This window comes from Scyliorhinus torazame, chromosome 5 (assembly GCF_047496885.1).
Source record: "Scyliorhinus torazame isolate Kashiwa2021f chromosome 5, sScyTor2.1, whole genome shotgun sequence".
NCBI classification, from domain to species: Eukaryota; Metazoa; Chordata; class Chondrichthyes; order Carcharhiniformes; family Scyliorhinidae; genus Scyliorhinus; species Scyliorhinus torazame.
The window spans coordinates 67,001,490-67,017,672 of record NC_092711.1 but is presented as its reverse complement, the minus strand read 5'-3'; the positions used below and the strand labels follow the sequence as shown (position 1 = coordinate 67,017,672).

Sequence of the window (16,183 nt, the reverse complement as noted above, 5' to 3'; positions counted from 1 at the left end):
GTTTTCTAGAATGATCCAGCACAGATGGAAGTCACTCGGCACATCATGTCTACACTGACTCTGGACAGGAGCAGGACCTTTCCTGGTTAAATTCCATTTGCCATTTTTCTGCCCACATGACCAGCCCATCTGTATCATCCCGTAATTTTTGTCCTCGCTAGTTACCACGCCAATAATTTTCCATCTGCAAACTTATCGATCATATCTTCACATATTTCAATTCCTCGATTTTATATATAATTACTATTGGTGGCTGAGGATGCAACAGGATCTCCATCAGTAGCTGAACCTGTGTTTCTTTCCTGTGAGATAATCGAGAGCTTTAAGAACTCTGGAGAAACAATGCTGAAAAAGCTGGTGTTCGGGTCAAGGCCAATAACTGGGTGCTGCCTTCTCTGTCTCTGAATTTACTCCACTCCTGTTCACTCCCCACTTATGTAATAAGCATTGACTGTAATGACTGGCAAGAGTTTGCTGCCAATCACCATCAAACTGCATCAGTAGGATGGCATGGTAGCACAGTGGTTAGCACTGTTGCTTCACAGTGCCAGTGCCCCTTGTTCAATTCCCGCTTGGGTTACTGTCTGTGCATAGTCTGCACATTCTCCCCGAAAGACTTGCTGGTTAGGTGAATTGTTCATTCTGAATTCACCCGAACAGGCGCCGGAGTATGGCGACTAGGGGATATTCACAGTAACTTCATTGCAGTGATAATGTAAGCCGACTTGTGACAATAATAAAGATTATTATTATTACTTTTGAATTCCAACGCCTCAATGAAGAGGCAGAGAGGGATCTCTGCCAAAGATCTGCGGGTCGAGAAATACCTTCTCCAATCGCAGAAAGACCACAAGAGAAAACACATGACTCTGAGTAGATGTCATCCTTGAAATGAGGAACAGCTGACCACCTAACAACAGAGGAGAAACAGGTCATGAAGGTGTGACAGTCAATGGAACGTTTTGCGTTTGAGCAGTTCAGCTGGAATTCCATCCTTGCTGGGTGCCTTTATGCTTGCTCAGCAATCAATCTCCTTTCGCAGTTCAAGTGATGAGGATTCCTTGTCCAACTCAACCATGACAGGAAGCTGCAGGAGAGCCAAAGAGACTGGGAGGTGTCTGTCTCACAGAGGTACAGCTCACAGTAGTGTTCAATCCAGCAGGACATATTTAAATCTGTTGGTGAGAACTTCACCATAATCCATAATCAGGGCGGCATGGTGGCACAGTGGTTAGCACTGCTGCCTCACGGCACCATGGTCCCTGGTTCGATCCTGGCCCCGGGTCAATCTCCGTGTGGAGTTTGCACATTCTCCCCGTATTTGCGTGGGTTTCGCTCCCACAACCCAAAAATGTGCAGGGTAGGTGGATTGGCTAGGCTAAATTGCCCCTTAATTGGAAAAAATTAATTGGGTACTCTAAATTAAAAAAAATAATAATCCATAATCAAAGGCATTTCAGATTCCTTGATAAAAGTAAATTACTGCGAATGCGGGAATCTGAAACCAAAAGAAATCTGAAACCATCTTTTGTTTCAGATTCCTTGACGTCGGCTGCTCCAGTGTTTATTTGCACAGCATCTCCATCTTTTACACAATGGTCTTGGCAACGTTCAAGTCCCAAGTGATGCACTGTTCCAGCTCTTGAGTTTATGTTGGGCATCGGGTAGGCTTTGCTTTCTGTTTTAACGATAGATGTCATCTCTGCTGTGTGGGTCTCAAAACAGTCTTTGTTGTGCGTTCCACCTTTACCAAATGCTGTTGCTGTGTTAGAAATGATTCAACTCAGCAACTTCCAAACTTCATCAATAATAATGTTGATTGATTAAGTTTCTATTCATGAGCCTGTGAAATATTTTACGGTTTTATTTCATGTTGAGAATTTAATTTCATAATGGTGGTGTCACAGTGAAGAATGTGTATGTCAGAAAGAATTGTCAGCAAGGATTAATCAGCATTTTCCAATTGGAAATCAGTAGAATGTTTCAGAAACTGAATTATAGATTTTGCACCAAAAACTATTTCGGATTAAAGTAAAAGTTCATAACGCTATAGCAAGCGTGTTCCTGGGAGAGATCTTGAATAAAGAGGAAAGATGTTTTTAAAAAGAGACACTGCAGCCCCAAAAATCAGTGACAAATCCAGAATATTAAACTGCAGCCAGTTATAGGGGTTGTTGACATCAGCAGAAATAAACCAAATATTGTAAGACTATCGATCTTGTATGTGATTAACAGCAGCAATAACAGCAGAATCCAGTCTCTTCAGTCACTCATGAAGCTGTTGATGTGTCAAGAGGTTAAATGACTGAGTGAATCCCTTTCCACACACAGAGCAGATGAACGGCTTCTCCCCTGTGTGAGTATGTGTATGAAACAAACAGCAGGCCGCTGGACTGAGAGTATCTCTTCCCACATACAGAGGAGATGAACGGTCATTTCCCCAGAATATGTTGGTGTGCAATGAGAGTGGATGACTGCCTGAAATTCTTTCCACACTGAGTATAAGTAAGTGGATTCTCTTCGGTGTGTATTTGTTTGTGTATCAGAAGGCTGGATGAATGAATGAATCCCTTCCCACACACGGAGCAAGTGAACGGTCTTTCCCCAGTATGAACATGCTGGTGTACAGTGAGGTTAGATGACCGCCTGAACGTCTTTTCACAGAGAGTGCAGCTGAATGGGCTTTCCTCAGTGTGAATTTGCTAGTGTGACATGAGGCTGGCTGACCTACTGAATCCCTTCCCACACACAGAACAGATGACTGGCTTCTCCCCAGTGTGACTGCGTTGATTTTCCAGCTGAGATGAACATTTGAACCGTTTACCGCAGTCCTCACATTTCCATACTTTCTCCATGGTGCCAGTGTCCTTGTGTCTCTCCAGGCATAATAACCAGTGAAGAAGGCCATTTAGGATTGCAGCGGAACTTGACAATTGGGCCAGTGGGCCGATGAATGGCAGATGGGAGTTTAATTTAGATAAATGCAAGGTGATACATTTTGGTAGCTCGAATTGGGGCAGGACCTACTCAGTTAATGGTAGGGAGTTGGGGAGAGTTATAGAACAAAGCGATCGAGAAGGACAGGTTCATAGCTCCTTGAAAGTGGAGTCACAGGTGGACAGGGTGGTGAAGAAGGCATTCGGCATACTTGGTTCCATTAATCAGAACATTGAATGGGCAGCACGGTAGCATTGTGGATAGCACAATTGCTTCACAGCTCCTGGGTCCCAGGTTCGATTCCGGCTTGGGTCACTGTCTGTGCGGAGTCTGCACATCCTCCCCGTGTGTGTGTGCGTTTCCTCCCGGTGCTCCGGTTTCCTCCCACAGTCCAAAGATGTGCAGGTTAGGTGGATTGGCCATGATAAATCGCCCTTGGTGTCCAAAATTGCCCTTAGTGTTGGGTGGGGTTACTGGGTTATGGGGATAGGGTGGAGCTGTTGACCTTGGGTCGGGTGCTCTTTCCAAGAGCTGGTGCAGACTCGATGGGCCGAATGGCCTCCTTCTGCACTGTAAATTCTATGAAATACAGGAGTTGGGACGTCTTGCTAAACTTGTACAAGACATTGGTACGGCCGCATTTGGAGCACTGTGTATAGTTCTGGTCCTATTTATAGAAAGGATATTATTAAACTCGAAAGAGTGCAGATAAGATTTACTCAGATGCATCCAGTACTTGATGGTTTGAGTTCTGAGAGGCTGTATAGACTAGGACTTGATGCCCTGGAGCGTATGAGGCTTAGGGGTGATCTTATAGTGGTCTGTAAAATAATGAGGGGCACAGATAAGGTAGTCAACATATTTTCCCAAATGTAGGGGAGTCTAAAACTAGAGGGCATAGGTTTAAGTAAGAGATACAAAAGGGAACAGAGGGGCATTTTTTTTCACACAGAGGGTTGCGAGTATCAGACAGTTATATGAGAAAGCTGGGTATAGAGGGTTATGGGCCAAATGCGGGTAATTGGGACTAGCTCGGTGGTAAAAACTGGGCGGCATGGACAAGTTGGGCCGAAGGACCTGTTTTCATGCTGTAAACCTCTCTGACTCTATACAATTGCAGCAAAACATCCCTCCATTTATATTAGATTTCCTTTTCAATAAACAATAATATTCCATTGACCTTCCTAATCACTTGCTGTACCTGCAGACTAACTTGGGATCGGGCACCCCAATCCCTCTGTATCTCAGAGTTCTGCAATCTCTCTCCATTTAAATAATATTGTTTTATTTAATACTTCCTGACAAAGTGGACATTTTCCCAAGTTATGCTCCGTCTATCAGTTTTTTGCCCACTCATTTAACCTGTTTGTAGTCCTTGGCAGACTCCTTAAATCCACTTCACAAATTACTTTCCAACCGGACTTTGAGGCATCAGAAAATTTAGCTGCCAGGCATTCAATCCCATCATCCAACACATTCATACAGATTGTAAATGGTTGAGAGCCCAGCACTGATCCTGGTGACATTCCACTTGTCACATCTTACCAACCCAGAAATGACCCATTTATACCTACTTGCTGCTTCCTGTTAGCTAACCAATCCTCTATCCATGCTGATATGTTGCACCCACACCTTGAACTCTTATTTTGTGCAATAACCTTTGATGGGGCACAATGGGAAATACCTTCTGGAAATCCAGATAAAGCACATCTACAGGTTCCCCTTGATTGACATCCCTTGTGACTTCTCAGAGAACCTTGATAAATTAGTCAATCACGATTGATTCCCTGAACCCAATTTTCAAACACTGTGTCAAAAGAAAATTCAAATCTCCTCTACCCCTCTGGCTCCTTTGCCAATTACCTGAGAGGGACTCACTTTCTGTTAAAGAGCCTGTCAATCCCTTTCACCCATTTTCCCGAAAGTGAACAAATTTAATCAGGAAAAGTCCAACAAATTCAAATATTTTCCTGTTAAAAGTTTATTAACGAAACAGAACATGGTTAAAAAATCTAACAGAAAATTACTTGAGGATCAAAGACAACCAGAGTAACAGGATGTTCACAATGTTCTGGTCCCAAATGGTTTCCCTTCGGCTCCTCTGTACCCTGTTCCCGTGACTCCCCGCTTTGGAGACGGAGGCACTGTACCCTGGGGGTTGCATCACCGTCAGCCCTGGTCACCCTCACCCCTGAACCCTGATTGGTTGGAGGTGCAGTTCCCAGTCAGTCCTCCAGCACCTTCCTGTCTCTATTAGCGACGCCCATGGCAGTTCCCCAACTGGGGCACAGGTCCCGTTATTCTCAGCTAAATTCCGCCCTCAGCTCCATCACCTGGCTGTCAGTGACTTGAGCAATAGAGACAGGAAGGTGCCCAAGGCTCAAATAGGAAGACAAAACTTGTGGATTTGGACCCCCATAAAGGTCAGCAACTTTCTTAGAAAAAAATCAAATTCTCAGTCAACAAATTAAAGGATCACACGACGGGACTTCAAGTTTTATGACTTTTAATACAACAAACAAACAAACTAGAAGCTACTTCAACTCGGAAAATTACACAGTAAAGTACAAAATAGAACTTTGCCCTTTTACACAATCTAAAATCACATTCCAAGATTATAGTTACTCTGTCCTGGAAGTCGAAACTGAATTGTCTCAGAACCTGTCCAAAGTGATGATTCATTCCCGAGGATTTACTTCCGTTCTTCGACTAAGACACTGAGAAACAAAGGGAGAATAGAATAGAATGTGAACTGGCAAAATACATGAAAATGGACTGTAAAAGCTGCTGTGGCTACGTAAAAAGGAAACATTTGGCTTGGACAAAAGTTTTGTCCGTTCCAGATAGAGTCAGGAGAATTTAGAATGAGGAATAGAGATCCCTGCAGCCACCTCGTTCAACACTCTGGGATGTGGATCAGCTTTTGGAGTTTTATTCACTTTCAGCCCCATTAATTTCTCCAGTATGACTTTTCCACCAATACTAATCTCTGCCAGTCCCTTGGTTCTCTGGTGTTTTCGGGACAATTTCTGTATCTTCTTCTGTGAAGACAGACACACATTGTTCAGTTTCTCTGCCATTTCCTTACTCCCCATTATAAACTCTCCTGTCTCTGCCTGGAATGGACCCACATTGGTCTTTGCTAATCTTTTCCTTTTCACATTCCTGGAGAAGCTTTTCCAGTCAGTTTTTATGTTTCTTGCCAGTTTGCTCCCATCAGTTTCTTGGTCCCCCTTTGCTGAATTCTAATGGATCTAATGGAATCTTTAACTTTTCCTGTTAGCCACGGTTACATCACTTTTCCTGTTGGATTTTTGTTCCTTAAAGGAATCTATATTTGTTGTATACATGTGAAATAAAAGTTGCAAAAATCCCAGAGGTCCATAGGCTGCTCTCCCCTTTGACAGAGAGAGAGCTGACTGGTGGTGATTTAACCCGAGGGTCAGCGCACCTCAGGCGAGGGGCCTGGTTGAGAAGGCGGGGCCTTCATTAATAACTCAGCCAGTACGGGAGTTGAATCCGCACTGTTGGCTTTGCTCTGCATCACGAACCAGTCGTCCAGCCAACTGAGCTAACTGACCCCTGATAAATATGTTATCATTCCTGAAATATTAGGTATTCCCTGTACCAATCAGTTTCCCCCTCCACCTCAGGCAACTTGCTCCTCATACCCTGATAGTTTTCTTTTTTTTTTTTTAGAATTTACAGTGCAGAAGGAGGCCATTCGGCCCATCGAGTCTGCACCGGCTCTTGGAAAGAGCACCCTACCCAAGGTCAACACCGCCACCCCATCCCCATAACCCCACCCAACACTAAGGGCAATTTTCGACACTAAGGGCAATTTATCATGGCCAATCCACCTAACCTGCACATCTTTGGACTGTGGGAGGAAACCGGAGCACCCGGAGGAAACCCACGCACACACGGGGAGGATGTGGAGACTCCGCACAGACAGTGACCCAAGCCGGAATCGAACCTGGGATCCTGGAGCTGTGAAGCAATTGTGCTAACCACAATGCTACCGTGCTGCCCCAAATAAGTTATTTTTTTTTTTATTTTTTTATTTTTTTTTTTATAAGAGTACCCAGTTCATTTTTTCCAATTAAGGGGCAATTTAGCATGGCCAATCCACCTAACCTGCACATCTTTGGGTTGTGGGGGCGAAACCCACACAAACACGGGGAGAATGTGCAAACTCCACACGGACAGTGACCCAGAGTCGGGATCGAACCTGGGACCTCGGCGCCGTGAGGCAACAGGGCTAACCCACTGCGCCACCGTGCTTCTGTGAGGAACGCCCAGATAACTTAAACAAAAGAACCCTGTAACCACCCAGGCCCATCTCCATGGCAACATGGCTTTGGGGGGGTTCCGAACAGAAATGGAAACAAAATATCTTCAACTTCCAAACATCCATTCACTCTATGATCCTTGTGCAATTTGAAGCCAGGTATTAGCAACAAGGCTCAAAGAGAATCAGCCCACTGGAGGCAAAGTGGTGAGACCGGTCAGTCCAGCAGAAAGAAACCCTCCGACCATCCCCACTGACCACCTGTCAGAATGAACAAAATGCAGTCCTGGATGTAGAGCAGAAACAATAACAGCAGAATCCAACCCCTGTAATCAATTATGAAATTGTTGGTGTCACTGCAGGTGTGGTGAAACATGCAATCCCGTCTCACATTGAGAGGTGGACGGCGTCTCCCCAGTGTGAACTCGCTGGTGTGACTGCAGGTTGAATGCTCGAGTAAATCCTTTCCCACACTGAGGGCAGGTGAATGGCCTCTCCCCAGTGTGAACTCGCTGGTGTCTTCGCAGGTGAGATAATTGAGTAAATCCTTTCCCACATTGAGAGCAGGTGAATGGCCTCTCCCCAGTGTGAACTCGCTGATGTATTTGCAGGGTGGATGAATCACTGAATCTTTTTCGACACTGACGGCAGGTGAATGGCCTCTCCCCAGTGTGAACTCGCTGATGTCTCTGCAGGTTGGATGAATCATTGAACCCCTTCCCACACTGAGAGCAGGTGAATGGTCTCTCCCCAGTGTGAACTCGCTGATGTGTCTGCAGACTGGATAACTGAGTCAATCCCTTACCACATTTTGAGCAGGTGAATGGCGTCTCCCCAGTGTGAACTCGCTGGTGTGTCTGCAGGCTGGAGAACTGTGTGAATCCCTTACCACACTGAGAGCAGGTGAACGGTCTCTCCCCATTGTGACTGCGTCGATGAGTCTCCAGCTGAGATGGGAATCTGAATCCCTTCCCACAGTCCCCACATTTCCACGGTTTCTCCATGTTTTGGGTCCCCTCGTGTCTCTCCAGATTGGACAATCAGTGGAAGCCTTGTCTCCACATAGAACATGTGCACTGTCGCTCCTCACTGTGAATTGTGTGATGTTTTTTCAGGCTGTGTAACTGGTTAACGCTCTTTCCACAGTCAGTTCACTGGAACACTCTCACTCGAGTGTGTGTTGTGTGGATCTCGGTGCTTTTCCAGTCACACTGATGTTTCAAATCTTAAGAAGCTGACAGTTTGGGTAAATGTTTCTCCTTCTTGATTCAAAGGCCTCAGGAATCGAGTGACTCAGTCAGATCGAGACTTGACTGTTTAGATTTCTGTCTGTAATTCCTCTTCGTTGAATATCCTGTAAAAAAAAATACAAAATTCATCACTGTCAGGATAGAAACTCAGAAGAATAATTCTAATTAAATGGAACATATTTTCCTCTCTCTTATTCCCCGAAAGCTGTAAATCTCCATCCCACACACTCCCTCCATTCTCACTCTGCTGTATCTAATATTCACCCTCCATATTCTCCTGAAGGTGCTGATTCAGGCTGATTGACAGATCCAAGCTCACAGCTTCCTGTCCAGGAGATCAGAAAAAATATGAGCTGCAGTCGGCCATTCAGCCCATCGAGCCTGAACCAGTCAATGGGATCATTGGCCGATCTACCTCAGCACCGTTTTCCCACACTATCCCCATATCCCTCGATATCTTCAATGTCTAGAAACCTATCAATCTGTGACTGAAAATACTTAATGACTGAAGCACCAGAATCCTCGGGGGTAGAGAATTCCAAACCTTCATAAAGAAATCCCTTCTCATTTCAACTTTCTCTCCATCTATCTGCCAGTTCCCGATAACACTCAACATCCTCATCAATCAGAAATCTGTCTGTGGCGGGTGTCGGGCATGTGCTGCGGGAGCTGCTTTTCCGCAGGTTCTGGTGCCACTAACCTATAATCTGTCACTTATCCTGATTGCCCGCCACTCATCTACCTAATCTTTGAATTCATATTTGTTATGATGTCTTTGGAAGACTCAGAGTTTGGTTTGGTAGGATTATGCCAGTAAAAGTGAAGAAATGCGTCGATAAAACAGCGCAGGTGGATTCAGCGGGAATGGAGCAGCCTTTTCAACATGGCAGCCTGACCCTCAGGAGGTCTCACCCTCTCCGGGGCTCTCTCAGAAGCGGCGAAAATTATAACTGCCGACATTATCCGTGTTATTGACCAGAGGCGGAGTGTGCGGACTCAATATCTATGAGCTCATGAGGACCGGAGGAAAGAATCCTGAACGTTCTGCAAGGTGCCTCCTCGACGGAGGCAAGAATTCAATCCTTTGAAAACCAGCCGAGTGGCTGGCGGAGATCCTGGAGGACTTGGGAGAACCGAGGGTCGGAGAACGAACATCCGAGTCATTGCCTGTCAGATGGTCATTATCGAATTTACAGTGTAGGAGGCCACTTGGCCCATCGAGTCTGCGCTATGGAAACAGCACCCCAGCCAAGCCCATACCTCCACCCCATCCCCATAACCCAGTAACCCCACCTAACATTTTATTTGGACACGGAGGGCAATTTACCGTGGCCAATCCACCGAACCTGCATATCTTTGGACTGTGGGAGGAAACCGGAGCACCCGAAGGAAACCCACGTTGACACGGGGAGAACGTGCAGACTCTGCAGTCAGTGACCCAAGCCGGGAATCGAACCTGGGACCCTGAAGCTGTGAAGCTACTGTGCTAACCATTGTGCTACTGTGCTGCCTATAAATTATGTTATTTTCTGTCCATTTAGTGTGGAGGGTAAGGCTCCCGTGAGGTTCTTTAAGGACCGACTTCCATGTTTTCTCAGCTGGATGTGAAGCCTGGGCGTTTCAAATTAGAAAGGGTGCAACGTATCCTGTCTCTTGAGGGTGAGGGATAGTTTTCATCCCAGGCCTGTAATCATTCACTTCCACAATTTGAAAGATCGGCAGAAGGTCCTGGAGACGGGTACGGTGAGGTGGCGTCTGGCTCCAGGAGGGAGTGAGGATTTACTTCTTCCAGGACTTTTCGGCAGCAACAAAAACGAAGCGTCGAGACTTCGATGAAGTTCAAAGGCAGCTCAAGGCTGTGGGGAGTGAATTACGTCAGGCTTTCTCCTGCAACCCGAAAAATAGGATCCAACAACTCCGTCAAGTCTTTCAATAATCCAACTATTGCCTTGGTCTTCATCAAATCCATGAACGGCAAGGATCTGGAGAGATGGTTTGCAGCTCGGACTAACTCAGGTTCTAATCCGGACTCTTTCCCCATCATGGTGTTGTCTGAATTTCAGAACCACAGAAATTCACATCGGGACAGGAGTAGGCCATTCAGCCCCTCGAGTCTGTCCTGCCATTTAATGAGATGATGGCTGATCTGTGACCTAACTCCATATCCCTGAATATCTTTGCTGAACAAAAGTCTATCTATTTCAGATATAAAATTAACAACTGATCCAGCTTCAACTGCTGTTCGTGGGAGAGAGTTCCAAACCTCTCCCACCCTGTGTGTGAAGAAGTTCTTCCTAATATCTCTACTGAACGGTCTAGCCCTGATTTTTAGACACTGATCCCCAGTTTTAGAACCTCCAACCAGTGGAAATAGTTTATCTTCATCGACCCTGTCTTTCCCTGTTAATATCATAAATACTTCAATCAGATCACACCTTAATCTTCTAAATTCTAGCAAAAACAGGCCTAATTTGTGTAATCTCTCCTCATAACCCAACCCCTGTAGTCCAGGTATTGTGGGGTATCGTCTTAGTAAACCTGTGTTTCATTCCCTCCAAGGCTAAAATATCTTCCCTAAGGTGTGGTGCCCAGACCTGCTCTCAGTTCTCCAAGTGGGGTCTTGTACAGCTGCAGCATAACCTCTGAGTCTTTATACTCCAATCCTCCAGATAGGCGGCATGGTTGTACAGTGGTTAGCACTGCTACCTCACAGCTCCAGGGTCCCAGGTTCAATTCCGACCTCGGGTGACTGTCTGTGTCGAGATTTTACTTTCTCCCCGTGTGTGCGTGGGTTTCCTCCGGGTGCTCCGGTTTCCTCCCACTGTCCAAAGATGGGCAGGTTAGGTGGATTGGCCATGCTAAATTGCCCCTTAGTATCCAAAAGGTTAGGTGGGGTTACGGGGAAAGGGTGGAATTTGGGCTTAGGCAGGGTGCTGTTTCCAAGGGCCGGTGCAGACTCGATGGTCCGAATGGCCTCCTTCTGCTCTGTATATTCTCTGATTCTATGTAAATGCTAGCATTCCATTCGCCTTTTTGATTATTTTCTGCACTTGTTCCTGGCAGTTTAGGGATCTGTGCATCTCAACCCCCACACTCTTCGCCATCCACTGTACTTAACCTCTTTCCATTTAGAAAATATTCTGTTCTATTCTTTTTTGGTTCAAAACGTATAACTTCACACTTCATAGATCATAGAATTTACAGTGCAGAAGGAGGCCATTTGGCCCATCGAGTCAATTGCAGTTGTAATCGAGTTGATTACATGGAATTCCATTTGCCACAATTTTGCCCATTCACCGAGTCTGTCAATATCTCCTTGCAATTTGATGCCATCATCTAGGCTGTCCATGATGCCATCTAACTTTGTATCATCAGCAAGTGAAGAGGCCCTTCCGCTCATTGAGTCTGCACCGACACATGCAAAACACCTGACCGACCTGATTCCATTTGCCAGCACTTGGCCCATAGCCTTGAATGTTATGACCTGCCAAGTGTTCACCCAGGTACTTTTTAACCCGCCTCTCCCACCCTCCCAGGCAGTTCATTCCAAACAGTCACCACCCTCTGGGTAAAAAGTTTATTTCTCAAAACCCCCCTAAACCTCCTGCCCCTCACCATGAGCTTGTGTCCCCTCATGACTGACCTTCAACTGAGAGGAACAGCTGCTCCCTATCCACCCTGTCCAAGCCCCTAATAATCTTGTACACCCCAATAATCTTGTACACCTTGATCAGGTCGCCCTCCCCCCCACCCCCACCCTTCTCGGCTCCAATGAAAACAACCCAAGCCTATAGCATAACCCAGAAAATTAAAAGGAAAATCCAGGATAATCCAGGAAATTACAATCTGGTGAACTTTACGTCAGTGGTAGGGAAATTATTGGAGAGGATTCTTCGAGACAGGATTTGCTGCCATTTTGAAGCACATGGACGTACCAGCGAGAGGCAGCATGGTTTGTGAAGGAGAGACTGTGTCTCACTAGCTTGATCAAGTTTTTCGAGGAAGTGATGGAGATGATTGAGGAAGGTAGTAAGACCCTTGGCAGACTGGTACAGAAGGTGAAGTCACACAGGATCAGAGGTGATAAGATCGGTATAGCACTGGCTCGGTCATAGACGACAAAGGATAGCAGTAGAAGGGTGCTTTTCTGAATGGATGGCTGTGACCAGTGGTGTTCCGTAGGGATCAGTCCTGCGACCTGTGTTGTTTGTAGTATATATAAATGATTTGGAGGAAAATGTAATTGCTTTGATTAGTAAGTTTGCAGACGACACAAAGTTGGTGGAATTGCGGATAGCGATGTGGACTGTCAGAGGATTCTGCAGAATATGGATCGGTTGGAGACTTTGGTGGCAAAATGGCAGATGGAGTTTATTCCAGACAAATGTGAGGTAATGTATTTTGGAAGGTCTAATACAGGGGGGAAATATACAGTAAATGGCAGAACCCTTAAGAGTATTGACAGGCAGAGGGATCTAGGTGTACAGGTCCACAGGCCACTGAAAGGGCATCGTAGGTGGAGAAGGTAGTCAAGAAGACATACGGCATGCTTGCCTTCATTGGCCGGGGAATTGAGTTTTAAAATTGGCAAGTCATGTTGCAGACTTACAGAACCTCAGTTAGGCCACACTTGGAATATAGTGTTCAATTCTGGTTGCCATACAACCAGAAAGATGTGGAGACTTTGGAGAGGATACAGAAAAGATTTACCAGGATGCTGCCTGGTATGGAGGGCATTAGCTATAAGGATGGGTTGGAGATACTTGGTTTGTTCTCACTGGAACGACGGAGGTTGAGGGGCGACCTGATAGAAGTCTACAAAATTACGAGGGGCATGGACAGTGAAGATGGTCAGAAACTTTTTTCCAGGGTGGAAGAGTCAATTACTGGGAGACACAGGTTTAAGGTGTGAGGGGCAAAGTTTAGAGGGGCTGGCTTAGCACACTGGGCTAAATCGCTGGCATTTAAAGCAGACCAAGGCAGGCCAGCAGCACGGTTCGATTCCCGTACCAGCCTCCCCGAACAGGCGCCGGAATGTGGCGACTAGGGGCTTTTCACAGTAACTTCATTGAAGCCTACTCGTGACAATAAGCGATTTTCATTTTCATTTCATTTCATGTACGAGGGAAGTTTTTTTTACAGAGAGGGTAATGGGTGCCTGGAACTCACTGCCAGAGGTGCTGGTGAAAGCAGGTACGATAGTGACATTTAAGGGATGTCTTGACAAATACATGAATAGGTTGGGAATAGAGGAATATAGACCCTGGAGGAGTAGACGGCTTTAGGTCAGACGGGCAGCATGGTCGGTGCAGGCTTGGGAAGGCCGAAGGTTCAGGCTTGGGAAGGCCGAAGGTTCAGGCTTGGGAAGGCCGAAGGGCCTGTTCCTGTGCTGAACGTTTCTGTGCTCTTTGTTTGTTCTATCCAACCTCTCTTCATAACTAAAATGTTCCATCCCATGCAACCTCCTCTGCACTGTCTCCAATCACATCCTTCCTATAATGTGGCGAGCAGAAATGCTCACAGTAATGTCCCATGTGCCTTTTTCACCACCCTATTAACCTGCCCTTTCCCTTCAGAGATCTCTGGACAAATACGCCAAGGTCCCTCTGTTGCTCAGAACTTCCCAGTGTCGTGCTGTTCATTGAATACTTCCTGGTCACATTACCCCTTCCAAAGTGTGTCACCTCAATTTTTAGGTTTCAAATCCATTTTGCCACTTCTCTGCCCATTTGACCATCCCGTCTATATCTTCTTGTTACCCAAGACACTCAACCTCACTGTTAACCACCCGGCCAATCTTTGAGTAATTCGCAAGTCCCCCATGTGGGATCTTGTCAAATGCTTTATTGAAATCCATGTAAACTACATCAACTGCACTACTCCCATCTATACACCTGGTCACATGCTCAAAAAATGCAATCAAATTTGATCAGCATAACCTCCCTCTGACAGTATCATGCTGACTATTCCTGATCAAACCTCGCCAAGTGGAGATAAGAGTGCATCAGAATTTTCTCCTTCCCTACCACTGACATGGGACTCTCTAGTCTGCAGTTACCTGGCTTATCTCCACAAACGTTCGTTTTTTCTTTAATTGAGAGTACCCAATTATTTTTTTTCCAATTAAGGGGCAATTTAGCATGGCCAATCCACCTAACCTGCACATCACTGGGCTGTGGTGGTGAAACCCACGCAGACAATGACCCAGGACCAGGATTCGAACCTGGGTCCTCAGCACCGCAGTCCCAGTGCTATCGACTGCACCACATGCCACTCCTTCTACAATCTTTCTTAAATAGTAGGACCACATTAGCTGTTCTCGAGTCCCCGTGGCCAGAGCGGAATTAAAACTTTGGGTCAGAGCCCATGAAATCTCCTCCCTGTCTCCCACAGCATCAAATTGGGATTCTAATACAGGTGGGAATTCCACAATTCATCCAGACCTAGTAATCTAATAATTTTATGGGCAGCACAGTAGCATTACTGCTTCACGCACCAGAGACCTGGATTCGATTACGGCTTGGGTCACTGTCTGTTTGGAGTCTGCATGTTCTCCCCGTGTCTGCGTGGGTTTCCTCCGGGTGTCCCGGTTTCCTCCCACAAGTCCCGAAAGACGAGCTTGTTAGGTGAATTGAACATTTTGAACTCTCCCTCTGGGAACCTGAACAGGCGCCGGAGTGTGGCGACTAGGGGATTTTCACAGTCACTTCATTGCAGTATTCATGTAAGCCTACTTGTGAAATGAAATGAAAATCGTTTATTGTCACAAGTAGGCTTCAAATGAAGTTACTGTGAAAAGCCCCGAGTTGTCACATTCCGGCGCCTGTTCAGGGAGGCTGGTACGGGAATTGAACCGTGCTGCTGGCCTGCCTTAGTCTACTTTAAAAGCCAGCTCTTTAGCCCTGTGCTAAACTAGCCCCTAATAATAAAGATTATTATAATTTAAGTCTACTTGTGACAATAATAAAGATTATTGTGAATGGGCCAAAGAGCCTCTATCCGTGCTGTAAAGAGAGGGACTTTCTAGAGAAACTGCCAAAGCCCCAACATTCACCAGCTCCAAGGACACACCTTAGCTCCCTTTCCAATCTGAAAGCAGCCTGAGCTGGATTTACATTCCCCTTAATTGATCATTGCTGGGTGATAATCCTGTACTTCCTTACCTCACACCACTGTGACAGCACCTTCACTACACAGACTGCAGCAACTGACCAAACATCACCTTCCCAGTTATTCCTGAAGGCACCGCCTTCCCAACCTGGCCCCTTGCCTGAGGTGCGGTGATCCTCAGGTCACATCACCGCCGGTCAGCTCTCTCTCCCGGGACCAGGGCCAGGCCCTGGTTCACAGCCGCCATCTTGGAGAAGCAGAGCGCATGCGCTGGCGAATTGGTGATGCAACAGCGAGTGGGCGGGACCTGAAGGTTTCTGTTCCCAGCCGGGTCCTAATGCTCATCAGACAAGATAAAGTTGCCAGATTTTTAAAACGTTTCACCCACTCCCAGGCTGAACCTGATGTTTGTCGCCTGGAGGTCCCGTGGATCACGGATACATTCAGTGTGAGAGGCTGCAGCCTCTATATAGCTACCTGAAGGGGGTTATGTTACGTTTGATTACATTTCGCGGACTTTCCAGTCCATTATCAGGATGTTTGTGTGATATTTCCTTACTCTCTGATTGATTTTTCTTTATTTAAAATACATTTC

The 16,183-nt window shown here is 46.1% G+C and overlaps 1 long non-coding RNA gene across 2 annotated transcripts; it reads right to left on the bottom strand.

Moving 5' to 3' along the window:
* Positions 1-4,900: 4,900 nt before the first annotated feature.
* On the bottom strand, positions 4,901-15,836 carry LOC140418217 (uncharacterized). 2 transcript variants are annotated; one of them, XR_011944836.1, is made up of 2 exons: positions 15,642-15,836; positions 4,901-8,582 (listed from the first exon to the last, which is right to left on the bottom strand). It is a non-coding gene; the product is annotated as an uncharacterized lncRNA (long non-coding RNA). The 2 variants fall into 2 exon arrangements; XR_011944837.1 differs by having other exon boundaries at positions 15,701-15,836.
* Between the last annotated feature and the right edge of the window lie 347 nt (positions 15,837-16,183).